At 37.1% G+C, this 26,718-nt stretch overlaps 2 pseudogenes; both read left to right on the top strand.

Moving 5' to 3' along the window:
* LOC101593326 overlaps nt 1-11,959 on the top strand; it is a 40,680-nt pseudogene extending 28,721 nt beyond the window's left edge.
* Nucleotides 11,960-25,478: 13,519 nt separating this feature from the next.
* LOC111814744 overlaps nt 25,479-26,718 on the top strand; it is a 3,768-nt pseudogene continuing 2,528 nt past the window's right edge.

Below are 26,718 nucleotides of genomic sequence, written 5' to 3'. Positions count from 1 at the left end.
TAGGGTGGCATTCAATTTCCATGTATTTAAGGTTTTTTTCTGGTTTCTTTTGTCATTTATTTCCAGTTTCATTGCACTGTGGTCAGATAATGTGTATGGGATAATTTCTGTTTTCTTACATATACTTAAGCATGACCTATTAATCAATATGTGGTCTATTTTAGAAAATGACACATGTGCAGCTGAAAAAATGTGTATTGAACTGTGTTTGGGTGGAACACTCTATATGCCCACCAAGTCCATTTGTTTCAAGCTCTGTTTCAGTTCTTTTATTTCTTTGCTAAGTTTTTGTCTGGTTGATCTATCTTTTGGCGATAAGTGTGTGCTAAGGTCTCCTGTTAAAATTGTGGTATTGGATATTAGATTTTTCATGTCCATTAAGATTTGCTTTATATAGTTGGGTGCTCCTGTGTTTGGTGCGTACATATTTATGAGTGTTACCTCTTCGTCTTGAATTTTTCCCCTAACCAGTATATAGTGGCCTTCCTTACTTTGCTTGATCATTGTTGGTTTGAAGTTGAGACTGTCTGAGAATAGGATTGCTACACCTGCTTTTTTCTGAGGTGCTGGGTCATGGAGTATTGTGTTCCATCCTTTGTCTTTCAGTCTATGAATGTCTTTATGTGTTTAATGTGTTTCTTGTATACAGCATATTGTTGGATTTTATTTCTTAATCCACTGTGCCCGTCTGTTTCTCTTAATTGGTGAATTGAGTCCATTTACATTGATGGTTAGAATTGAGATGTATTGACTTACAGTTGACACGTTGTTTACCTGTTGTCATTTACTCCTTTTTCTCCTGTGTTTAATTGCTTGCCCTATTTAGTTGATTGCTTCTGATCTCATTCATGGAGTTCTGATCAGTTTTGTCCCTCTCTAGAACATATTTCAGTAGCCTGTGTAGGGTTGGCTCTGTCATCATGAAGTTCTTTAGCTCTTCCTTGTCATGAAAGTACTTTACTTCCCCATCAAACTTGAAAGAGAGTTTTGCAGCGTATAGTAGTCTGGGCTGGAAATTGTTTTCATAGAGGATTTGAAGTACTCTGCTCCATGCTCTTCTTCCCCTCATGGATTGTGAAGAGAAGTCGGTCATCATTCTGATGGGTTTTCCTTTGAATGTGATCTGCTTTTTATCTCTAGTGGCTTTCAGTATATTATTCTTGTGCTGAATTTCTGAAATCTTGACTATTATATGTCTTGGTGTATTTTTCATTGTGTTGAGGTTACTTGGCGTTCTGTATGCTTCGGTTAGCTGAATGTCAGATTGTTTCCTCATATTTGGGAAGTTTTCTGCTATTTCTTCTGCCCATATTTTTTAATGTCATATGTATTGACTCCTTCTTTGTCATTGATTCCTATTAGTCTCACATTGTTCATCTTTGCATCATCTTGCATGTGATGGATTATTCTTTCCTGCATCCTCATTGTTTTTAAGAGATCCTTTCTTACCTTTTCACTAGCTGCACAAGCATCTGCAAGATCTGAATCTCTGTCCTCACTTTCACTTAAATGGTTTTGCAAGGTTGTGATTGAGATTTTAATTTCCTCTATATCTCTTTGACTCTGCTTCATGCGATCTATTTCTTTCCTGTATTGCTCGTTCAGGGAATCCGTCTTTTTTCTAATCTCCTCTATGTTTTCATCAATGTCTTTTTTGAAGCAGTTATAAATTCTTTTACTGCAATGTTTTTTTCAGATTGGGTTTCCTCCCTATGTTTCTGTAGTTGCTTCTTTATTTCAGATGCTATGAGTTCTGAGAATTCTTTTTTTATTTCAGAAAAGAATTGTGGTCTGTTTTCCCTTACAGGTTTCTGCTGTTGCTGATTTACTATCGACACTATTAATTCATATATTTGAGCCGAGCTAGTGTCCTCTGCACTTTTTGTGGGTGGGTATTGGGTTTCCTACATATGTTTCTGCATTTCATTCTTTACTGCAGATGTTATGAATTCAGGGATTTCTTTTTTTTATTTCCAATCTGAGGTCCTGTATATCTTTGTGCAGCTGTTTCTTTATTTCAGAAGCCATTGATTCATTGCTTTGAGCTGTGTGATTCCCAACTTGTTCTGTGTTATGTCCCCGGCACTTGTTAGAGTTGGGCTTGGGTTCTGTGAATACATTTTGCTCCTTCTCGCTATTTTGTGTAGCACTGTCTTCTGACCTTTGTTGTAGATCTTTGTTGCAGTTATAACCTTAGCAAGTACTGAAGTTTAGGTTCAGATCTACAAAGTTTGGATTTATCCAGCTGTGCCTGACTTGGGCCTGTCTGCTCTCCTCAGCTGCTTCCTGCAGCTGCCCTTCAGGGTGAACCTGTTGTGCCCCTCTGGCAAGAAGTTCTTCTCCTGGTCTAGCTGGCTGGTTCTATCCTCTACACTCTCTGTAGGGATTGCAGTTGCAGGGTTTCACCCCAGGCCTACATGCCAGGCCTGAGCTGAGCCTGGATGGGACAAGGTGGAGTAGGGGTGAGAGGCAGCTCTCCCACACATTCACTGGGCCTGGCCTAGGACTGGGTTTTAGGGTTCCCAGAACGCGGCAGAAATTCCTATTGGGCAGGTGGGGTGGGGGTTGTGCTTCGGATTGGTGAGGGGCGTCCCAATGGAGTGGAAGTGGGTCTCACCACGCTGCGCCTGGACTGGGACCAGTAGTAGGTCTCGCCAGTGCATGGTAGTGTGAAGCTCTCCCACACACTTATTGGGCCTGGACTAGAACTCAGTATTAGTATTTTAAGCTGAATTGCATTGAGTCTGTATAAAAATCTGGAGAGTGTGGTCTTTTTCACAATGTTGGCTTTTCCTATCCAGAAGCATGGAATATTTTTACATTTCCTTAAATGCTCTTCAATCTCTTTTCTTGGAGTACCATAATTTTCAGCGTATAAATCTTTATGTCCTTTGTGGGATTGACTGCTAATATTTCATTTTTTGAATGTTATTGCAAAAGTCTTGGTTTCCCTAAATTCACTCTCAGTGTATTCATTGTTTGTGTACAAAAATGCTACTGACTTTTGGGTATTGATTTTTTATCCTGGTACCTTGATGCATTTAGTGATTTAATCTACAAGGCTCTTGGAGTTTTTGGTGTCCTCTACGTAGAGGATCATCTCATTTGAAAAAAATGATAATTTCATTTCTTCTTTCCAATCCTTATTCCTTTTATTTCTCACTCTTTTCTAATGCCTTTGACTAGTGTTTCCAGAACCATATTGAATAGGAGTGGAGATAGTGGACATCCTTGTCTTGTTCCTGATTTTAAAATGAAAGCCATGTGTTTTTACCACTTAGTATGATGTTGGTTGTTAGTTTCTCCTACATGGCATTTGTCAGGTTGAGATACAGAACATCTATTTTGAATCTCTGTAGGGTTTTTATCATGAATGAGTGTTGGGTTTTGTCAAAAGCTTCTTCTGCATCTATTGACATAATCATTTGGTTTTGTTGTTGTTTCTATAGATGTAGTCTATTGCATTTATAGATTAGCATGTGTTGCACCATCCCTGTGTTTCTGGAATAAGTCCCACTTGATCATGATGTATAATCTTCTTATGATTTGATATATTAGTTACCCAGATTACCATTTTATTTTTATTTCCTGTGGCATGGATTGCTGTCTTCCATCCTTTGACTTTTAGTTTGTGAATTTCCTTTTGAGTTAAATGTGTTGTATGTGGCATATTGTTGGGTTTTGTTTAATCCACTCTGCTAGTCTATTTCTTTTGATTGGTGAACTGAAACCCTTTAAATTGATGGCCATAACTAATGTGTGTTGGCTTATCTTTGTCATGTTATTTTCCTGTTATAGGTTACATACATTTTCCTTCTTTCTAATTACTTGCTCTGTTTGGTGGTTTCTTTCCATTGTTCTTGAAGCTGTGATCACTTATGTCCCTTTCTAGAATATCTGCCAGTACTCTTTGTAGTGTTGGCTTTGTGGTCATGAATTTCTTCAATTTTTTGTCAATGAATTAGATAGATAGTTTTTCAAGGCACATCAATCTGGGTTGGAAATTATTCTCTTTCAGGACTTGAAATTTTTCACTCCAAGCTCTCGATTTGATGGTTTGTGTTGAGAAACTGCCATGATTCTGATAGGCTCTCCATTGTGAATGATGTATTTTTTCCTCTCTAGCAGCTTTTAATATTCTTTTGCTGAATTTCCAAGATCTTGATTATTATGTGTCTGGGTATAGATTTATTGTGATTATGGCTGTGTGTCCTATATGACTCACTTATCTGTATGTCAGGTTTTTTTTTTTCACATTTGGAAAATTTTCTGCTACTAATTCTGCAAATAGTCTTCTTATGTCATTTGTGCTGTCTCCTGCTGCTCCATTGACACCTATTATTCTTATATTACTTTTCTTTGCATTTTGTATCTGTTGAATTGTTATTTCCTGCTTCCTTATTAGTTTTAAGAGATGTTTTATTTCACATTCCTTAGTTTCAACACTGTCTTTAAGGTTGAAAGTCTATCTTCAATTTCATTCAATTGGTTTTGCTAGGTTTCAATGCAATTTTTAATTTCCTGGATATATGTTTGAATCTGTTACATGCATTCTAATCCTTTCCTGCTTTGTTCATTCAGTGTTTCTATCATTTTTTTATTCTTCTCTATTTTCCTATGTCTTCTTCAACTGTGCTGAGCAATTCTTTCATGATTGTGGCTCTTTCTTTTTGAACCTGAGAGATTATTTCTGATCTTATTTATTCTATAGTCTGATAAATTTGATTCTTTATCCTAGATGCTACCATTTCAGAGATTTCAGGTGTGTGATTTCCAAGTTCTCATATGTCGTTGTCTCCTGGATTTGTTCTGGGTGGGCTTAAGGAAGGAGGTTGCCCTTTTCCTTCATTTTGGCATTTTTGAAGTTCCCAGTAGTCACCTAGACAGAGTCCTACAGGCTTCCCAGAGTCTACCAAAGTTCTTAAATGATGCCAGAAAAGTTCTGTGTCTGCATGCACTGGGCCCACAGATCACAACCTCCCTGTGACCTACAGGCCACTCAGAGTCTTTCTAAGTTCTTGAAAGTTTGGACAGGCACCAGCAGAAGCTCCATGCCCACGTTCTGGGTGTTAAGGTAGGTCCGAGCTTACCAGAGTGCCACAGGCTGCCCAAATCCTGCTATAGTTCTTAAATGGCACCAGGAAAGCTCTGCATCTGTACACACTGTACCCACAGATCACAGCTTTCCTGTGTCCTGAGGTGACTCAAAGTCCATCCACGTTTTAAAAGTTTGGACCAGCAACAGTAGAAGCTCCATGCATGTGCGGTGAGGGCTAAGAAAGATAAGAACTTACTAGCATCTATGGGCTGTTCAGATTCTGCCAAGGTTCTTAAATGGCACCAGGAAATATCTCCACCTATGTCTTCAAGATTTTTACTTACTTTATGTTTCAGTAGGTGAGAGTTTGTATTTTAATATTTGGATGTTTGATCCATGTTGACTGTAGTTTAATATATAGACATGGGTGTAGCTTTTGTCTTTGGTATGAGGAAAGGCAGTTTTTCCAACACCATTCATTGAAGAGACTATCTTTCTTCCAGGGAATATTTTTTGACTCCTTTGTCAAATATAAGATGCTGAGTGCTTGAACTTCTGTCTGTACTTTCTGATTTGCTCCATTGGTCCTCAATTATGTTTTTTGAAAAGCGTGTTGCTTTTATCACAGTAGCTTTGTACTATAATTTCAACTCAGGAATTATAAATGCCACCTGCTTGCCTTTGTTGTAAAAAATTTACTATTTTAGGTCTTTTATGGTTACAAATGAACTTTAGGATTAGTTTTTACTTCAACATATGACAACGGTATCTGGATTGGGATTACATTAAATATGTACAAGATTTTGGGAAATATGGTCATTTTTACACCATGTTAGTTTTTCCTCTCCATAAGCATGGGGTATCTTTCTAATTTCTCATATCCTCCTCAGTCTACTTTTTCAGACTAATGTAAATTTCAAGGAATATGTTTCCTCTGTTAGACTGATTCCATAGCATGCCATTTTCTCTGGATGTGATTGTGATAGGTATTGTGCTCCTGATTTCTCTCCTAGTGAATTTCTTATATGTATACAGAAATGCTATTGACTTTTTTTTATTTTTTTAAATTTTATTTATTTGTGTGTGTGTGTGTGTGTGTGTGTGTGTGTGTGTGTGGCCAGCTCAGCCCACCAGGGGGAGGGGCTGGGTGGCATGTGGTGCTGGGGGATTGAAACGTGGTCTCTGTGCTTCACTAAGCTTGTTCTAAGTAGGTGCTTTAGACCACTGAGCCATCTCACCAGTCCCGTTATCTTTTTTTTTTTCAAACCAAATTGGTAGGACAGTTTCAATAATTAACACATTGCATAGATTCTTCCAGGAGGTTAATTACTGTACAAGATGCAGACATGATATCTTATTTACAAACACTATTAGAACAAATCCCTCTATTCATAAAGAGAACGCAACTATATATCTATCCTAACCATTTTGAATACACAGATACAAATGAACATATATATTTATCCCCTTTTTTTCTTGCTATGTTCTGTTATTTGAATATTATAGATGTGTTAACTCAGTAAACTATTCTAAAAGAGTCCAGTATCCATAATAGTATTGGGTCCCTGTGCTTTGCTAAGCTTGTTCTAAGCAGGTGCTTTAGACCACTGAGCCATCTCACCAGCCCCTGCTATTGATTTTTTAGACTGATATTTTATCCAGCTACACTACTGTATTTGGGTATTAAATATTGATGTCTTTTGATTAAGTTTTTGTGGTCTTCTATGTAGAGTATTATTTCATCTGGATATAATGATAATTTTGCTTATTCTCTTCTTATCCTTACTCCTTTTATTCTTCTGTCTTGTCTAATGTTTTTGCTAATGTTTTCAGAACTATATGAAGAGGAGGAGAAGTGGGGGAGAATAGTGGGAAGGAAAAATGGTCAAGCTATAAAGAACCTTGAGTGATCCTAGGATACACCTTATCTTTTAGTTAGACAACCTTGAAAGCTATTTCACTTTGCTAGGCATGATTGCTGCCAAGACATAAGATTAGAAATTAAGGCTCCAAAACACCAGTTAAACACAGGAAGCCATACCACATAAATGAAAGCTGTGGATAAACAACAGAAATTTGGATAGATGCCCAGAAACACTTCTGTGAAGGTTAATGTCTCAGAATTTTCTAGTCTCTGATTTGTTCATAGTCATTTTTCTAGGAAATCACATGGACTGTACAGCATCTTGATAAGGGTCACTTTTCTCCATGTTTTTCTCTCACTTCTGTAGGGATCAGCTGATTTAAAGGCAGAGAAGGGTCCTTTTGTATCACTTAATGCTACAAAGGCTTCCCTTGCAATGCAGGTCAGGTGACTGACTCTAGATAGAAGAATAGAAGAAAGGTAAGCCCCTATGCCTCTATCGTTCTGATTTCTAAAACTTGCTAATTTCATTTTGGTGTAGATTCACATTTTTCATCGTTCTTCTTTGTGGTTTTGTACACAGGAAATTGTAGAGTTTTCTTGAGTCAATTGTGGAGCTTCCTTCAGAGCTCATTTATCAGTAAAGAAGGAGATATGGAGCTTGCTTCTGTAAAATTTGAAGTGTTACAGCTTCAAATGTGGGTATGAATATTATGCAGATTTTTTTTCATTCATCTCCTCTGCCCTCTCCTTTATTCCAACCATGTAAATCTTCTGTCATGAGAAAAGTCCCTGTGTTTTATTTTAAGGAGTAGGCAAATTTCAGGCATTCTACTCCACAGTGGAACTTCTATAAACCCTAATTTCATTACAAGTTACCCACATTTCTGTACTTAAGCAGGTTCCTAAAACAAAAGTTACCCTGAGCTGAAATAACTCATTATTATTATTATTATTATTATTATTATTATTATTATTAGCCCACTAGTGAGTGGGCTATTCCCAATGATAATTAGGATTAAAGGACATTGACAAGGCATGGTAAAACACTAGAAGACAAGCAACACTGAAGCAGTATATTCACCTCTATACCTTCAGGACAAGGAATAAAGTGTCTCCTAAAGACAGTACAGCTATAGCTCCTGCTGTTGTAGGAGAGAATGATCAGGTGGATGGAAAAATACTCTTGTTTCCACTTCACAACTTTGGGAGCAAAGGTAGCAGTATGAGAACACAAAATACCTCTCTTTATGATCCTCTGCCTCTGAGTAGTGTTTCCTAAGAACTCAAAAAACACAAATGAAATGTAAACTTCCCTGACCAAATGAGTTTACTTTGCATTTGTGGGTTTTGTTTTTTTTTGTTTTTTGTTTTTTGTTTTTTTTTGGAGTTCTTAGAATCCCAGATCCTCATGCCTTACAAGACCTGCCCTTAAGGCATCTGGAGCCAGACAGAAATAAAAAATATCCATCTCTGACCAAATGACAGAATTTCTAGTTTTCTTTTAACGTCCTTGTCTCAGTTACTCTTCTCTCATTGCTGGGACAAATATCCAACATCCAAAATGAAGGAAGGAAAGGTTTATTTAGCTCACAGTTACTGGTGGTTTCATTCTATATTTGGCTGGCTCCAAGGCAGAGTTGCACATGACAGAGAGCAACTTTTCATGGGGGTGGAAAAAAGCAAGAAAGCAAATGGGGGAGTAACAGCAATAATGGCTACAAAGAGGAAGACTGTCTCCCTTAAATTGCATTCAGGCTATCTGCATCAGGCTATGTGTAGTAATCACACTCATATTTCCAACAGTACTAAAATCCACAATCCCAACCTTGGATCACCCATAGTCCCAGTGGCTCTTGAGTTAATCACAAAGTCTAGAAGTCTGCCCCATGACTGTATGAGGCTTTGAGGGGGAAACCCAGAGACAAAACACAACAATCTTCTTCTGACCAGCCCAGGCTATAGAAGCTTGAAATCATTATAGATGCATTCACTTCTGATGCTCCTCTGCACCACTAGAGGGATGTATCCTCTTTTAACTTGGAGACTTCTGGTCCAGGTGAGTCCACAATCCAAAATCATGGCTGCCTTTGTTAGTCAGGAGAGGGTTCTGGATTATGATATCTGTATCTAGTTAGCAATTGTGCACCATTCCTCTGGCCCAATTCACTGGCTTCCTTTTTCACATTTCTAGAATTTATGCTAGATTTTATTGAATCCACAATTTTGGTGGCCAGCTTGGATGTAACTCAGGAATGACTCTTTTGCTTTTGCCCTCATCTATTTGTAATTAAATTCTGTGGTGCTGAGGCAATTTACCAAATGAATGGACCCTGGGAAATACTTCTACTTTCAAGCCACAAGATTAGACCACAGGATTAGAGCCTCTCTGTGCTCCAGTTTTATCCTTGGTTAAAAAAAAAAAAAAAGGAAATAATAGTTTTACCTCAGCACATCCTTGAAAGGATTCAGAGACACAAAAAATCCCTCTCAAATTCTTATGAACCATACTTCTGATTCCTGTTTGTTTATTGAAAGAAGCAGTTAATGCTTAACTTTTTTCTTTCTTTTTAAGTTTTTGATCAATTTTGCATGCTTATATCTGATAATCTGAACAACTAATTAGAGAACAATAATATTCAATATAACAACCATTTTTGAATTCCCATCTTTTGTTTAGTAAAGTTCTCTATCACTTCTAGTGTTTATTTTTTTACTATTTTTATTCTGTTAAAAAATAAATGTATTGTAGTGCCACAATCCACCACAACAAAATCAGTCACACTTGTACAAGGTGGTAGGCTTTCTCTAGGTAAAAGCCTCATAAGAATGTCTCTGTACTTTCCACATCCTGTACCTCTTCTATTTCCCTTCAGACTCTTCTTACAAAAATCTTTAATGTGCAAACCAGGAATGAAAGCCTCCTGGGAGAGAATACAGAGAAAGTGTATGTTGTATACCTTATAGCACAACATCTAGTATTCTTCCTTCAGATATGTTTACACTTCAAATACTTCTTTTCGTGACACTGAGATCTCACCATCATTTATGCCTTTATCCTGTATAATGCAGGGAAATTCACTTTGAACTCAATTCAAAGCCCACACTGTACATTAATTAAAGTGCTCCTTGGTACTCAGCAAAGCCATTTAAAAAAAAAACCTTGGGAGATAAATGAATGCTTGCTTTTAGTTACTAGCACACAAAAAGTAATTCTGTGAAAGCAAAAAGCTTTATTCATAAATAATTAGAACAAAGATTTGGTCATCCCATTTTAACTACATATTCTAATACCTTTAATTCTGTTTTCATTTCTAATTTTCTATTCAGTCCAAATGTTCTACTACCATTATACTCATAATTCATCATTCACTGAATATCTGTTGAGAATACAGTGTATCACACAAATTATTAGAAACCCAGGAGACTTAAGTCCTCCCATCTCTAATGGCTGGCAACACACTGAGCCATACATAGCCTACCAAAACCAGTTATCACCAGGAAGATGCTTTATTCCCTTCACAGTGTACAATACCACGAACATGGATAAGCCATTTGGGACATGTGTGTGGTCCAGTTCATCTTTTCTTTTCTTAAAATTTCTCATCCAAGAAAGAGTTTCTGTCCCAGAACAGAATATTGCCTGGATTCCCCTCCCTATCTTTTTCTCTCAGAACCTATCCTTGACATTTCTTTCCCTCACATATAAATTGCTGAAGCACAGCTTAACCACTGCTGGCAACTGGATAGGTCAGTGTGTATGATCTGAGTATTTTCCTGACAGGTCAGCCCCTATTCTGCACTAGTAAGATTCAAGTATTCAGGGTCAACAAGAATGAAATTTGAGTCTACTTTGCAGAGCACCCAGCTACTAATTACTTACTCTCTGAAATCCTGCTTCTTCTTTGTAACAGAAAGGCAGTAACTCTCTCATAGCAGATGGCCTGAGAATCAGAGATCATGCAGCAGGCATTCAGTATCTGTTTGTGTTCCCAGGAACACCAGTGAAGATCCGATCATCCTGGCTGGTGAGCTCGAACTCCTGACACTGTATATAGACCCAAACATCCCAGCTGATGATACCAAACTCCGGTAAGTAAATGGAAACTTCTGGTGACCAACCACTCTCTGGGCCTCATCATTGGCCTGGTGGGACTGGTAGCTGTGCTTTGGCTCCTCAGCTTCCACATGTGCAGAAACCCCATCGCGTCTACATCTTCAACCTGACAGGAGCCAACTTCATCTTCCTCTGCAGCTAAGTTATACTTTTGGTGACCTGCATCTTACACATCTTCAATTTCTTTTTTTTAAGTTTTTAATATTTTTTCCATAATTTTGTTGAGAAACAAATAGCAACGAGACAGTTTCAAACCAAATTGGTAGGACAGTTCACATCTTCAGTGTCATCTCCACCTCTGGTGTCCCAGAGTTATTCTTTGTGTTTCTGTGTTCCTATATCACAGGCTTTGTGTGCTCAGAGCCACTCATCAGAGCACTGCTATCTGTCCTATGGCTGGTCTGGTACCACCATAACTATCCAATACACATGTCAACTACCCTTTTGTGTGTGTGTGTGTGTGTGTGTGTGTGTGTGTGTGTGCTTTTGAGACAGGGTCTTGCTATGCAGTTCAGGCTGGACTTGAGCTCACTTTGTAACCCAGAGTGCTCTCAAACTCATAACAATCCTCCTGCCTCAGCCTCCAGTGTGATGGGATTACAGCTGTGTGCCACAATGCCTGCCTGTGGGCCAACTATTTGCGTGCCTTTCTCTGGATCTTTCTTTTGCTGCTGGGCATCCTTTTCTATGGATACAGTTTTCTGATATTATGGTTCTCCTATTATCTGTGCTTCAAGTGTATGTCATCACAGCTGCATAGTTTATCTTTTTGTTTGTGGTTCTCTCTGGCTCCAGACTGGCCCTGCTGGTCAGGATCCTTATTGGTTCTGGGAAGTTGCCAGTGACCAGGCTGAATGTGACCACTGGGCTCATGACACTTATCTTCATCCTCTGTGGCGTGCCCATAGGCATTAATCTATTTCTGGTGCCCTGCTTATAAATGCTACTGACCCTGATTATTGTGGTATCATATCTTTCTTCCTCTGTTGTTTTAACAACAGTGCCAACACCATCATTAATTTTGTTGGCTCCAAAAGCCATGGCAGTCTTGGAAGTTGGTTCTGGAGAGAGCCTTACAGAATGTAGCTGAAGAGACTTCAGGACAGCATGAAAATGTCAGGCTATCTTTATTTTAGTGATTCGGAATTTACAAGTGTTCATTTACAGAAATAGTGGCTGTAGAAGATTCTGGAGGTGATAGCCCAAGGCCAGTTCTTGGCATATATATATATATATATATATATATATATGCTTATCCATCTATTTATGTACTGTGTATATCTTTTAACAGGAACACAGCAGTGCTGAACTGTCATGATACCAGTCATGTTCACAAAAAGAGCTCAATTCGAGATTCAAGTTGTTATTTTGTGCATAGTTGTTCTCTCTCTCTCTCTCTCTCTCTCTCTCTCATTAGGAAATGGAAGCATATGGGGAGACAACTGAAGAATATGAGATATAACCTTTGAGAATAAATTAAAGCCCCCCGTCAGCCTTTCTCAGCACCTCCAAGTATAGTAACATGAGAGTTATGTACCAGAAGTTGGTTCTTTTCACCATGGAACTAAACATACACAGAGTCAAGCAGTCAAACAGGTGAAAGGGCTACCCAAGGTAGGTGGACTGGGTACAAGCAGAGTGGCTAGCTCAGGCCCAGGAGGTGACCAACAGGGAAGTCAAGACATCTGCCCCAACCTTCTATGCATAAAACAGTACAGTTCTTACTTTGTTTCTAATTACTAAGCTTGTTTCCCCTCATAATGAACTGAAAGGGAAATAAATCTTGGAAGTAAATTTTGGCTTAAACAAACCCTCACAATTTCAATCCCATTCACACGTCCTTAACCATAGTTAATTCTAAACACAGATGATACTGAAGAGGAGCTTCACCTACTATTGTATGTTATCAAGTGGAGCTGAAAGAAATTGTGATAAGACTGGATTAATAAACATAGGGCACTGGCTCCAACCCATGGGTGCCCTGAGCCTGCCATGGACACTAGGCATGGTGGTGCATGTCTGTAATCCCAGTGCTGGGGAGGCTGACAAGAGGATCACTGAGTCCAACCTGCACAGTGAGATCCTGTATCAAATACACTAAAAAACAAACAAAGAAACAAAACCCCAGGGGAAGCTGAGTCTCATCTTGCTCTAAGTGAGTCTAGAGCCAGGGAAATTCCTCACCTTTATTGAAAACTAAAAGCAGGCTAAAGAATGTGCACGGCTAATTTGGTATAAACAAATTCTTATTTGCATTGCCTTCTGGCTTTCATGAAACTGTAAATTTACATATCACTATGGTAATATCCCACTTAAAGGAAAAAAGACCAGACCCCCAGGGGCTTGTTGTTCCCTGCGTCCCAGCCTTCTGGAGTTACACTGGAGGACACAGCTCCTTAGGCTCCGATCTCTGTTCCTTGCTCCCTACAGACAGTAGTCTTCTGGCTCATATCACTATGTACTATGAAGAAGTTATCCAAAATATGATTCACAGCCATGCCATTTATCCCATGAAAGTAAACACTTTTATTTGTTTAATTACTTATTTTGTGCTTTTATTGTTTGTAAGGCTTCTTTGATAGTAAATAAAGCTCATTCTCATGTGTATTTGATGAAAATATTTCTCCCAGTCTGAGGTCTCATTTTTTATTTATAATTTTTACTCATTTTAATGAGAAAAAAATATAAAATAGCAATGAAACAGTTTCAAAAGAGGTTATTAGGATGTTTACAATAATTAATACATTGCTAGAAAAGTATGAAGACAAAATATAGGAAGTACAGCCATGCTGTTATGTTGAGCTGTGGGGGACTCAGGTCAATAATTTCTGACATTGCCAGTTAAACAGAAGACCCAATGCTATTATGGGCTACTGGACTCTTTTAGAATATTTTGCTGAGTTTACACACCTATAACATTCAATAACAAAACTTAGAAAAAAATAGGGTATACAGATGAATGTCCATTTTGTATCTGTGTATTCAAAGTGGTTAGGATAGATATATAGTTGCATTCTCTTAATGAATAGAATGATTTGTTCTAATGGTGCTTGCAGATAAGATCTCAAGTCCGCATCTTGTACAGCAATTAACCACTAAGAAGAATATATGCAGTGTGTTATTTGTTGAAACTACTTCTGATTTGATTTAAAACTGTCTCATTGTTGTTTATCAATAAAATTTTGAAAAAAAAATAATTAATACATTGCATATTGTTGTCCTTGTAGTAGTTATTCAGAGGACATGATGCAGACATGATATCTTGTCTAAATATTGGTACTTTTATTCTCAGTGAACTAAGAGAAAGTAGCTGTATATCTATCCTAACTCTCTTGTGTATACATATGTATATAAATATATATTTTTCTTCCCCTCTTTTTTCACAACAAAACTGTCCTTTATTTACACTTTTGTGTAGTAACTCATGATACTAGGTTGCCTAGCAACTGATAGCTAACCTTAACCAGACAGGATGTTCCTCTCAGGAGTGAGGAAGCTTGTTTGCTTTAGGCACTGGACCAAGTCGCACCTACATATATTTGATCAATTTCCTAGCTTTGTGGCTCCAAACATATTCCCTTTTCATTTTATTTTGTCAGAGATGAGTGTTCTGCTGCAGTTGGAGAAGCTGTATTTGGAGAAGTCTTTAAAGGACATTTTCATACTTGAAACCAGTGTAAAGATTGTAGGTACCTGAATTCAGCAAAATAACCCAATATAGTCCAATAGTCCATAATAGTAGTAGGTTATCAGCAGAACTGGCAATTGGTTCAGAAGTTGTTGACTTGAGCCTTTTTCAGCTTAGCATATTAATATGGCATTATTTTTTATTGTTTATGAAATTTACTCAGTCAAGATTTTTACTTTTATGGTTAGCACTTTCAGTGTTCTAAAACTTCATTGACTACTTCCAAGAAAATATATACAGTTTCCAGTATTTTCTTCTAGTAGCATATTGATTTTTGGCTTTTGCACGTATGTATATGATCCATTTCAATGTAATGTTTTACAGAATTAGAGTAGGGCTTCATAGTTTTACAGTTATCCCATTATTCTAGCAGCATTTGTTGAAAAAATTCATTTCTCTCAATTTGTTTATCCTCTCTCTTGATTTCCTATCATTGTGTTTTGAAATTCTGTATCATTTTTAATGTTTTTTATTTTTATTCTCTTTGAAAAATTTTTAAAAGCCACCTTCATAAATGTATTATTGCACATAGCTTTCAAAACATATTTTTCAAAATATGTTTTATTAATTTAGAGTGGAGTCAAAAAGGGGTCATTGCCTGTTTGTGTAAACACAGTTTTATGTCAATATACATTTCTTCTTATTCATGTGTTGCATATGATTGCTTCCATGGAAGTGAAGTTGGACAGTTGTGATATTGACCGTGTGTGCAAAGACTAAACATTATCTGGCCTTTCACAAAAAATTGTGGGTCTCGCTGGTGTTGATCATCATATCACTCACTGTTCTGATGATTGTAGCTTTGTTCTACTACTTGAAATCTGACCATATGTATCCTGTAACATTTTCTTTTGAAGATTATTTTAGCTACCTGAGAATTTTATATTTGCTGATAAATTTTGGGTGAAATAGGCTGAATCACTTCAAAAAGTACTCATGGTGTTTTCAAATTTTCTTGTCTAGAATCTTGGGGTCATTAATATCTTACAATAAATTATCTTTATTTTTTTTTAAGGAAATTAATTTTTTCTTAATTTTATTTATTTATTTTTGTGTGTATGTGTGTGTGGCCAGCTCAGCCCACCAGGGGGCGGGACTGGTTGGCATGTGGTGCTGGGGGATTGAACCGTGGTCCCTGTGCTTTACTTGTTCTAAGTAGGTGCTTTAGACCACTGAGCCATCTCACCAGCCCAATAAATTATCTTTATATTGATAAATATGATATAGCTTGGCTTTCATTTATACTTTTTTCAGGAGCTTCTGTAGGTGTTGCTGGATAAGTTTCACATGCCATTTGTCAGATGAGTATTTGTATGGACATGGATCTTTTTATTCAGTTTTCATAGAAATCCTATGGATATTATATGCTTGTTTTCTTACTTTTGTTCACTTTTGAACCCTACTTGGTTTTCATGGCTCATTTGTTTGTATATATTCATTGCATTTGATATTATCATTCACTTATCAATTTGGGATTAATTATATACTAGATGGACTAGAGTGCCCTGTGAATTTTCAAGCATTTGGAGCATTTCTGCTTGCTTTCTTATATTGTATGCTAGTTTTCCATCACTGTCAGCAGAAAGAAATCATTTAATATTTTAAAATGCCTCAAGAATTGCTCTGCAGCCATAATATTATGTATTTTGGCAATTTGAAAATAAAGTACATTTTAGAGTTATTAATTACATTTTTCTATATATCAAGAAAACCTTATATACTAATTGCATTGCAGAAGATTACTTTATCTTTGTTTTCCTTTGTGCCTTCTTTTTTTTTAACTGCTCTGCTTCCAATGCACCTTTTTTATACAATAGCTATGTTTCCTTCTATAGACATTACTGTCATCAGACCAATTGTAACATTTACAAATATTCAATAAGAGTAAGTTCATGGTTTGCATGGTTCATGAGATTCTCAGGAGACAAAAATCATGCTCCAGTTTCAGGGTGGATAGGCTGGTCAGATCTTGTCTCCCCTCTCTCCAAGAGCATCCACCTCCTCTGGAGTGGTCTGGTTAGGGGACACCTTGAGGGGGAATGAATTAGAGGAAAGGTGGAGACATCCAGAACTCTCTCTCTTTTTGCATTCCATATTATAGGAATTTCACAGTCAAAGTCTCTTACTCCTTTAGAGTGCATTATTACACACTGGAAAATGTTTGATCCATTCACACTGGAAAATAGCCATTTAATATTTTTTCTGCCTACATAACCCCTAGAGCCAAAATGGAATGCAGAGGAAGTGTCAATGATGACACTCTTTTACAACTAGAAAGATGCTGTAAGAGCAAAATGGTTTTTAAAAATAAGTCTTATGTTTGCATTTTAAAAAGTCATTGTTGCTTAGTTTTGAAATGTAGATGTGAGCTACATGGGAGAACCAGGCAGTTCAGATGCCTAAGGCATTAGCTGTCCTAGAACCTAAGAGTGCTCCTCCCTAACCTTTGGAGCCTAAGGACAAGGAAGTGTTAGTCACAGCCTCGCCCACCATTATTGATAGTGAGGTTTCCCCTATTTGCATTTTTAAAGGGTGGGCTTCTAAAACAGCTGTAATCCAGTCCTCTACAAGGCTACACTCATCCTTAGCTGAATTTAGACAACTCCTCAAGAACGGTATCTTTTAGAGAGTAAATAAGCAATTTAGAACTTTCAGAATTCATGTGCCTTTTTCTTTGTGACCTAAAACAGATAAAGTCAGATCTTAGAAGATCTTTAGATTACCCTGATAAGTACATTGATTCATTTAGAGAACTTAGATTAATGAATGTTAATCTTAAACCAGGTTTTTCCTTCCAGTAAAAGGCAGCATTACAAGCTGCTATTACATTTTGAGATAAATATCATATTGTTATAAAAAGCCAACAGATAGACAACCAGTGGAACTGCCTGTTCCCATTGGAGATCAAATAGTCAGACCCCTGCTGGCCTAATAGCCAGGCAGAAAACTAGAAAAAGACATTTTCTTTCAAATGTGCATTCTTGAAGGTCTAAGAACTAGAATGAAGCCTTCTAGTTATCTTAAATATTAGCTATTTATCAATAGAAAGAAGAGTGCCACTTTTTGCTTAGAACCTCGAATAGAGGAACTGGTAAAGCATACTTCCCTAGATCTTAATTCAATAGAGGGATAGATTGCTCTTATAGTTAACTTCATTACTCAGTCAGTTCCAAATATTAGAAAAGAACTACAAAAGATAGCTTTTCATCCAGATAACTCACTTGATAATTAAAAAAAAAAAAAACACCTGTTTCTTAGTGTCCCATAATCAGGTTGGGAGAAAACCATGGAGAGAAAGAAAAGAGTTCAAAAATGGCTGTCTTTCTTGTGACCTCAAAACAGATCCTAAGTCTGATTCTCTGGGCTCAAAGAATGATGATGAGTTTCATCTGCTACTGCTGTCAGAAGCCAGGCCAGCTTATAAGAGACTTCCTTAAGAGACCCACAAGCCATGCCCTGGCAGCCAAGACAGCCACTAGAAGTGAGACTGCACTCTGAGGCAGAGACCCCAGAGCTCAGACTCAAGTTCCCAGGAGGTCTGTTAGGACTAAAGTGCATTGAGCCTGCCTCCTCCCTTTGGCCAGACTGATATCTCTACCTGTCATCTTTACAGAGGAGCCCGAAGTAATCATGGCCATAGAAGAAAAACCTAGCTTATTGCTGGACATAGGCACAGGTCTCTCTGTCCTTCCCCAACCCTGACCTTCCTTCCAGTCATCATACCTCAGTAGAAACAGACTTTAGAAGACATCTTGCTTTAACTGTAATGAGATACTGCAATATATATTCAGGTTGCTTACTAATCGAAATGATGCTGAGACTGATTTTTTAAAATGTAATATATATTCATGTATAAGACTTAAAAAGGTATTTAACTAGTTAAAACAGATCCTAAAGGACAGGTAAAATCCTGTCAGCATGAAAAGTTCTAAAGACACTGGCTAAAACGTCCAATAGCTTTAGGCCTATAGATAGAGCCAGATCTTGTATTTGTGACATAAAACTCAGAGCCACAGTGTTCAAAGGAGAAACCCTTCAACAGTGTCTTGCTAATAGTGTTTGGACAGGATATCATGTCTGCATCTTGTACTATGAATAACTACTATGAACACAACAATGCACAATGTCTTAATTATTGAAACTGTCCTAATCGGTTTTGAAACTGTTCTCATTGTTATTTGTTTCTCAATAAAATTAATTAAAAAAAGAAAAGTGTAGGGCCAGGGAGATGACTCAGTGGAATAAGCGCTTCCTTGGCAAGTGCAAGGGCCTGAGTTCAATCCCCGGTTTCACAAAAAATAAAAAGAAAAAAGAAAAAAACAAAAGTGGTAATATGATCTTACTGCTCATCATCATCATCACCACCATCTTCATCATAATAGAAATAAAATGAAAAGTATAGAGGATGTCTCAATACTCTTCTCTCCTTGCTGGGACAAATACCTGACCTTCAATATTAGGGAAGGAAAGGTTTATTTAGCTCATAGTTACTGGAGGTTATGCTCCACATTCAGTTAGCTCCAAGGCAGAGAGTCACATTGCAGAGAGCAACATTTCATGATGGCAGCAAAGATCAGAGAGCAAAAAGATTGGAAGCAACAATGGCAACAACAGAGAGCAAGTCTGTCTCCTTTATGAGTCTTCATTTGAGAGTGTGCCTCCACACTCAACTTCATTTGTTTTGCTTTTTTTTTTCAGAACCAGGGATTGAACTCAGGCCCGTGTGCTTGCCAGGCAAGTACTTACTCTACTGAGCCATCTGCCCAGCCTCTCTGTCTCCTTTATGTTGTGATGTGGAATATCTGCCCTAGGACACTTACATCCATCATCCTAGCTTGGATCAAGAATCAGTCACAAACTCCAGAAGCCACACCATAAATGCAGGAGGCTTTGAGGGGACAACTAGACAAAAAATAAGAATAGAGGAGTGGACTTTGGAAAAGGAGATTCATAGACTTTCATCTTCCTGTTTTTTACAACTAAAAGATGCACAAGAAACTAGATAAACAGTACATAAACACAAAAAGGCCAAGACATAAACAATCTTTTTGATTTTTTATTTTTTAAAAAGAGTAAAAATTAGAATTAATTTGTTTTTAAATTAATTTCAATGAGAAAAAATGGCAATGAGATGGTTTCAAAACAGGTTAGGAGGACAGTTAAAATAACTAATACACTGCATATTGTTGTCTTCATAATAGTTATTCAAAGTACAAGATGCAGACAGGCTATCTTATCTAAATACTATTAGTACAAATCTCTCTTCTAACTAAGAGAAATTAGCTTTATATCTATCCTATTTTGTATATACAGATATATATTTTTTTCACTACAAAATGGCCCTTCATTTATATCCCCCTTTCTTGATTTGTTTTGTCAGAGATAGGTATTACATTGCCATTCAAATATTGTAGGTGCTTGAATTCAGCAAAATAACCCAATGTAGTCCAGTAGTCCATAATACTAGTGGGTTATCTGCAGGACTGGTAGTGTCAGAAGTTGTTGACTTGAGCATTTTACAGCTCAGCATATTAATATGGCTTTACTTTTTACACCTTGTGATTATGATTTTCTGCTGCATGGTTAAGACCAGTTTAAAGCAAGACCTACATAACTAAAAATGTAACTGTCATATCTGACAATGTCAGTCAAATCCACTTGAGATTTACCCTGAAACCATGTTCAGCACCTTGTAGATCTTTTGTCAGTGTCAGCCATCTGGATGAGTCATGGCCATTGCTTGACCAATTCGCTCTCTGTGAAAGCTTGAGGGAATGTTTTCTCTCCATGTGACTCTCCTTAGGCACACTCTACATCATTGATCACATTCCTCTGTGGTTCCATAATCTTCTTGAACAGAAAATTTTGGACACCATTTAGTTACAGGATGTTGCAGTATAGGTTCTCTTATGTCCTGAGTCCTCACTGACCTTGAAGGGCTAGGGCCAAAATATTGGCTATCCTTGTAGCCCTTCCTTTTCTCTAATGTTTGGTCTGCATACTTAAGTTGTTATCCCTCCAGAAGAAAAGCTTAATGATATTATTACCCTATAACAGAGGCAGTTAAGCTTAACATCATTATCTGTCTGAATATCAAACACTTTAGACATAACATGGAATTGATATCTATAGGGATATTCTAAAATTGAAATCCCTATAGAATGTGAAAAAACAATTACATATTTTAACAAATTATAATTAATTAAATTTCTTATTCTTATATTTTTCCCAGTTGGTAGGTTTTCTTTTTACTTTGTTAGATATTTGCTTTGAACTGTAGAAAGTTTTCAAAAATATGAGATCCCAGTTGTTGAGTTTTTGAAGTATATTCTGTGTAGTTTGACTTTTGTTCATGAATTCTCTATGCACCCTTATGTATTTACAGTTTCTACCTGCATTTTCCTCCAGAATATCTAGTATTTCTCTTTCAATATTTAAATCTTTAATCCATTTTGACTTAACGTTGTGCATAGTGATAGGCATGAGTAGTTTTAGCCTTTGCTATGTGGAAATCCAGTTTTTCCAGAACCATTTTGTAAAGAGGCTATCTTTCTTCCAGTGAGCATGTTTGGCACCTTTGTCAATGAAAAGGTAGCTGAGGGTGTTTGCAGTTGTAGCTATTCCATTGATCCTCAGGTCTGTCTGTATGCCAGTAAAATGTTGATTTTTATCACAGTACCTTTACAGTATTTCAGGTCAGGGTTTTGAATTCTCCTGCCTTTGCTTTGTTTCCCAAGATTGTTTTTGATATTCTGTGTCACTTCTGATACCAAACGAATTTGAGTCTACAGCCATACCACCCTGAACATGTCCTATCTCATACAAATGAATTTGAGCAAAGGTTTCTCTAGCTCTGTGAGGTATAATAATGGTATTTTAATCAGGATTGCTCTAAATTTTTATGACAATTTTGAGAGTATGGGCATTTTCACAATGTTGGTTCTTCCTATCCAGGACCATTGAACGTTTTTCAATTTCTCTAGTCCTCTTCAATCTCTTTTCTCAGAGTACCATAATTTTCAGTTTATATATCTTTGAGGTCCTTTATGAGATTAATTCCTAAGTATTTCATCATATTGGGTGTTGTTGTTAAAGGAATTGTTTGTGTAAAAAAATACTATTGATTTTTGGGTGTTGATTTTGTTTCCTGCTACATGGCTAAATTTGGTGATCAAATCCACAAAAATTTTGGTGGAGTTTTTGGGTTCTTCTATGTGGAGTATCATGTCAGCTGCAAATAATGATAATTTCACTCCTTCTTTCCCAATTTTTCTTCCTTTTATTTCTCTCTCTCTTGTCTAATTGCTCTGACTAATGTTTTGAGACCTATACTGAATCAGAGTGGAGATAGTGGATAACTTTGTTTTCTTTGTGGTTCTAAAGTGAACGCCTTCACTTTTTGCCCATTAAGTATAATATTGGCTGTTCATTTCTCACTGATGGCTTACATCAGGTTGAGATATAGACCATCTATTCTGATTCTCTGTAGAGTTTTATTATAAATGGGTGTTGGACATTGTCAAAATCTTTTTCTGCATCCATTGAGATGATCCTGTGGTTTTTGTTCTTGGTTATATTAATGTGGCATATTACATTTATGGGTTTTCATAAAGATATAAACACTCTTGAGTGACCCTGGTATATACCATTTCAATTCATTATACAGCCTCATATCCCAATTGACATTGCATAGTATCACTGTTCCCAAGGCTGAAAATTGGCATTTAAGGTCATAAAATATCCATTACGTTCAAGTGAGATAAACTACATAAGTTCAATAAGAGAGATTAACATGTGAGTGGAAACTGGACTGAAGCCCAGAAACATTTTGTAGAAATTCATGTTTCAGATTTCTCTGTTCCTTATTTGTTCACAGTCTTTGTGTAGGAAATCACATGAGCCATACAGAATCTTTTTAAGCTGCACTTGTTCTCTAGCATTTACTGCAGCTGTTTTGAGAGTCTACTGATTTAGAAGTCAGAGGAAGGTCCAGTTGTGACACTCACTCTCACAAGCAATCTTTCCCTTCAGTGAAAATCAGTTTACTACTACCAGATAGAAGAATACCAACAAAAAAAAAAAAAAAAAAAAAAAAAAAAAAAAAAAAAAAAAAAAAAAAAAAAAAAAAAAAAAGGAAGGAATTAAACCACCATCTTTCTTATTTCCAAAGTTAATTGCTTTTTATAAAAGTTTACTTTAATAAATTTCCACTTTGGAGTGTTATGTTCAAAATAATGGAGAATATAACATTATTCAGGTGCTATGAACGTGGAGCTTCCTTCCAGAAGGTGGAGGAATTATGATGCTTTCTTCTGAAAATTGGGTATTCACAGCCACAAACATAGGTGTTCTCAAAGGGGCTATGTAGATTACTCTCCATCTTATCTATCTTCCTGCTCTTCTTAATTCAAAACATCTAAATTTGAGGTCATTGTGAAAAATGCTTCTTTTTGTTTAATTTAAAGATCAAGATGTCCTGTAGACATTTCATGTAACAGCTGAAACACTGTAATCACCAGTTTCAATGGTTTATGTTCTTTTAAAATTATTTTACTTTATATATTTGAGAATGTAGCAAAAGGAAAAGGTTCACACAAATTAACACTATAAAGGAGTATTTTTCATTGATTTCAAAGATATACAGACTTAAGGGAAATCAAAGATGTATGGTAAAATACTCTAAGACAAGCAACAATGAAGTATATCCACCCCAACACAGACAAGGACAAGGGATGGTGTGGTTCCTGAAAGGAGCATGGCCACTGCTCCAGCTGTAGCAGTAGAAGGTGATGACTAGTCAGGTAACACTGGCAGGAAACCATGTAACAAGGTAGGAAACACTCATTTCCTGATCAAAATTTCACAGGCAAAGAGTGAGAATTTGAAAACTCAAACTTCTCCTTATGCCCTCTAGTCTCTTGGTAGTTTGGCTCCAGTGGCCTCTAAAAGCACATATGCAAAATAAAGTCTCCTATATAAAACAATATCTACCTTCCCCTCCACAATCTGTCTGTATAACCAAAACTACAGAAGCTTGTCACTATAAGAGATTCCTTGCTACACTGACAAAGGATCTACAAACTGTGGTAAAGGGTTTCAGGGTAAATCCTGAGGAAGTTGACTGACCTTGTCAGATACAGAAGTTACATTTCTTGTTATATAGGTCTTGCTTTATCTTGGTCTTAACCATTTAGCAGAAATAGATAAAAATGAAATACCAAAAGTAAAGCCATATTAATATGCTGAGCTGTAAAAGGCTCAAGTCAACAACTTCTGACATTGCCAGAACTACAGATAACCTACTACTATTATGGACTACTTGACTATATTGTATTATTTTGCTGAATTCATGCACCTATAGTATTTAAATGACAATGGAATACCCTTCTCTGACAAAACTAAACAAAAAAGGGGATATAAATGAATGACCGTTGTGTATCTGTATATACAAAATAGTTAGGATAAATATACAGCTACTTTCTCTTAATTCGATGAGAAGAAAGATTTGTACTAATAGTGTTTGGACAGGATATTATGTCTGCATCTTGTACTATGAATAACCACTATGAAGACAACAATATGCAATGTATTAACTATTGTAACTGTCCTACTAACCTGTTTTGAAACTGTCTCATTGTTATTTGTTCCTCAATAAAATTAATAAAAAAATAAAAAGAAAAAAAGAAATGCAACAATAGATGTAGTCCACTCTGATATCTCTCTGACTGTAAGAAAAAGATGTGTCCTCCTGTTGAATTATAGTCTCTTTTTTAGGTGTCTTCAGAGTCCAAAGCCATAAGTCCTTTTGGAGAGGACTTGTGCACTGCGATGCATGTTCCTTTTTAGTGTAACCCAGCCCCCTCCCCACTCACTGGATTCCTTCTCTCTCATTTCTAGAGTTGAGTAGTACTAGATTGTCTTGACAACACAATTTAGTTCTAACTTGGAGGTTGCTACTTTGCTTTTGCCCACATCTGACTGTTATTAACAGCTGTGTGATGCTGAATCTCATGATCCAAAGAATGGATGCTGAGGCAGCACTGATGGGTTCAATCCACTGTGTGAACCCAGAAAAATCATTCACCTCATGCTCCAATTCCCCTCTATGGGTATGAAATTATAGTGTCATCTCATATCCTTGTTGGGACTGAAAGAAACCATAGGGCTCAACCACTTTTTTCTTGATTAAAATGTAAGACCCACAAATAATTTCTCATGGTTTTTAAAAATTAATATTACTAGTTTCTGTGCTGTGCACAGGTCCCCGGCCTTTTTGTCCCGGGAGGTTGACGGGAGGATCCCCATGACATTTTAATGGTTTCCAGGCGGGCGTCTCCATCCCTGAGCAGGGCTGACCTTGGGCCCTGGTATTTGTGTCCAGCACACGCTGGTCAGCAGCCTGGAATCCCAAGTGCAGGTTGAACACTGCCAGTACAAGTTATTGAAGCTGGGTGCTCTCCTGACACCAGTTGTCACTATAGTTACTACAGGAAAGTGCCTCTGATGAGGTGAGATACCCTTAAGTGTATCTGGTGTGCTTTAAGGAACAAAAACAAAAACAGTGAATGTTGGATGGGATTTGGCCATCCAACAAAAAGGTAGGATCTTCCATAGAAGAGCACATCAAACCTTAGTAACACTGTGACAAGTTTCAACTTGCCTGGGGCAGTAGTCAGAGCTCCAATTGAGTGGCATTAATGATGGATCATGAACAACGCATTAACATGAATTTTGTTTCAAGCTGCAAAAAAGTGCTAAATAAACACATGAAATGTTAAAATTAGTGCATGGTGATGCTGCAGTAACCAGGAAGACTGTTTACAAGTGGTTTGAGCGATTTTGTAAGGGTTGCGAGTCTGTCAATGACGAGGAGCGGTCTGGACATCCTTCCACCTCAAAAACCCGAGAGAATGTCGAAAGAGTGAGCAAAATGATTCGGTCGAACAAGCGGTTGACTATTCGGAAAATTTCTGAGGATCTGAACATCTCATATGGTATCGTACAAAGCATTTTAACGACAGATTTGAACATGAGGCGAGTGAGTCCGAAATGTATGCATCCACAGCCACAGGAGCTGGAGTTAGAGCAGTAAATCAGTGCCTGTGGTGACAGGGTGGTGTGTCCCTTTCATTTAACTCTACTGAGGTAGGTGTTATTCTGTTGGTGGCCACCACAAGAGATGGTTAGGAGGGAACTGGGGCTCCCAGGCCTCCCACTATGTGTGAGTCACTGGACACGAGGAACCTCCTAAGTGTAACTTTGTAGCTATGTCAGTAATGTGATGCCTTGACATTTAATGTCTCCTTATAGCAGTAAAAAATATTTACATACATTAGTCCAATTTGGGGGAAGCAAAACCAGAGCTGTTAAGAATATAAGCTCTTATATTTTGGATGTTAGTCCTCTGTCTGAGGAATAACTGGCAAATATTTTGTCTCTTCATTCTGTTGGTTGTTTCCTTTCCTGTACATAAGCTTTTTAATTTGATCTAATCTCATTTGTTGATTCTTGATATTATTTCTTGCTCCATTGGGATTCTGTTCAGAAAATCCTTGCCTATGCCTATGTCTTCAAGACATTGTACTTATTTTATCTTCTATCAGATTAAACGTTTCCAGTTTAACATTTAGATCTTTCATCCTCTTTGACTTTAGATTAGTACATACTGAGGTATATAGGCCCTACTCAATTTTCTGGATATATATATCCTCCAGTGTACAGTTTTGCCCCTTCATAAAAGGTAAAATAGCTGGCTGCTTCTGAGGTTGTTTATTTCTTTTGTTCTGTTCCATTGATCCACATAACTCTTTTTCTGCCAATACCAAAATATATGAAGAGCACAAGAAAATCAGACTCTCAAATGAAAAGACTCAATCAAATAATGGGCAACCAAAAGGGATAAATAATTTTCAGAAGTATAAATGGCCAATACATACATGAAAAAATGGTCAACATTACTGGCTATTACAGAGATGCAATCATGCTTATACCTGGTAATCTGAGCAAATACT

The sequence above is a fragment of the Octodon degus genome, unplaced genomic scaffold, assembly GCF_000260255.1.
Source record: "Octodon degus isolate 3935 unplaced genomic scaffold, OctDeg1.0 scaffold00469, whole genome shotgun sequence".
In the NCBI taxonomy this organism is placed as follows: domain Eukaryota; kingdom Metazoa; phylum Chordata; class Mammalia; order Rodentia; family Octodontidae; genus Octodon; species Octodon degus.
The sequence above is the reverse complement of the archived record's forward strand: the minus strand, read 5'-3'. Positions and strand labels throughout refer to the sequence as shown.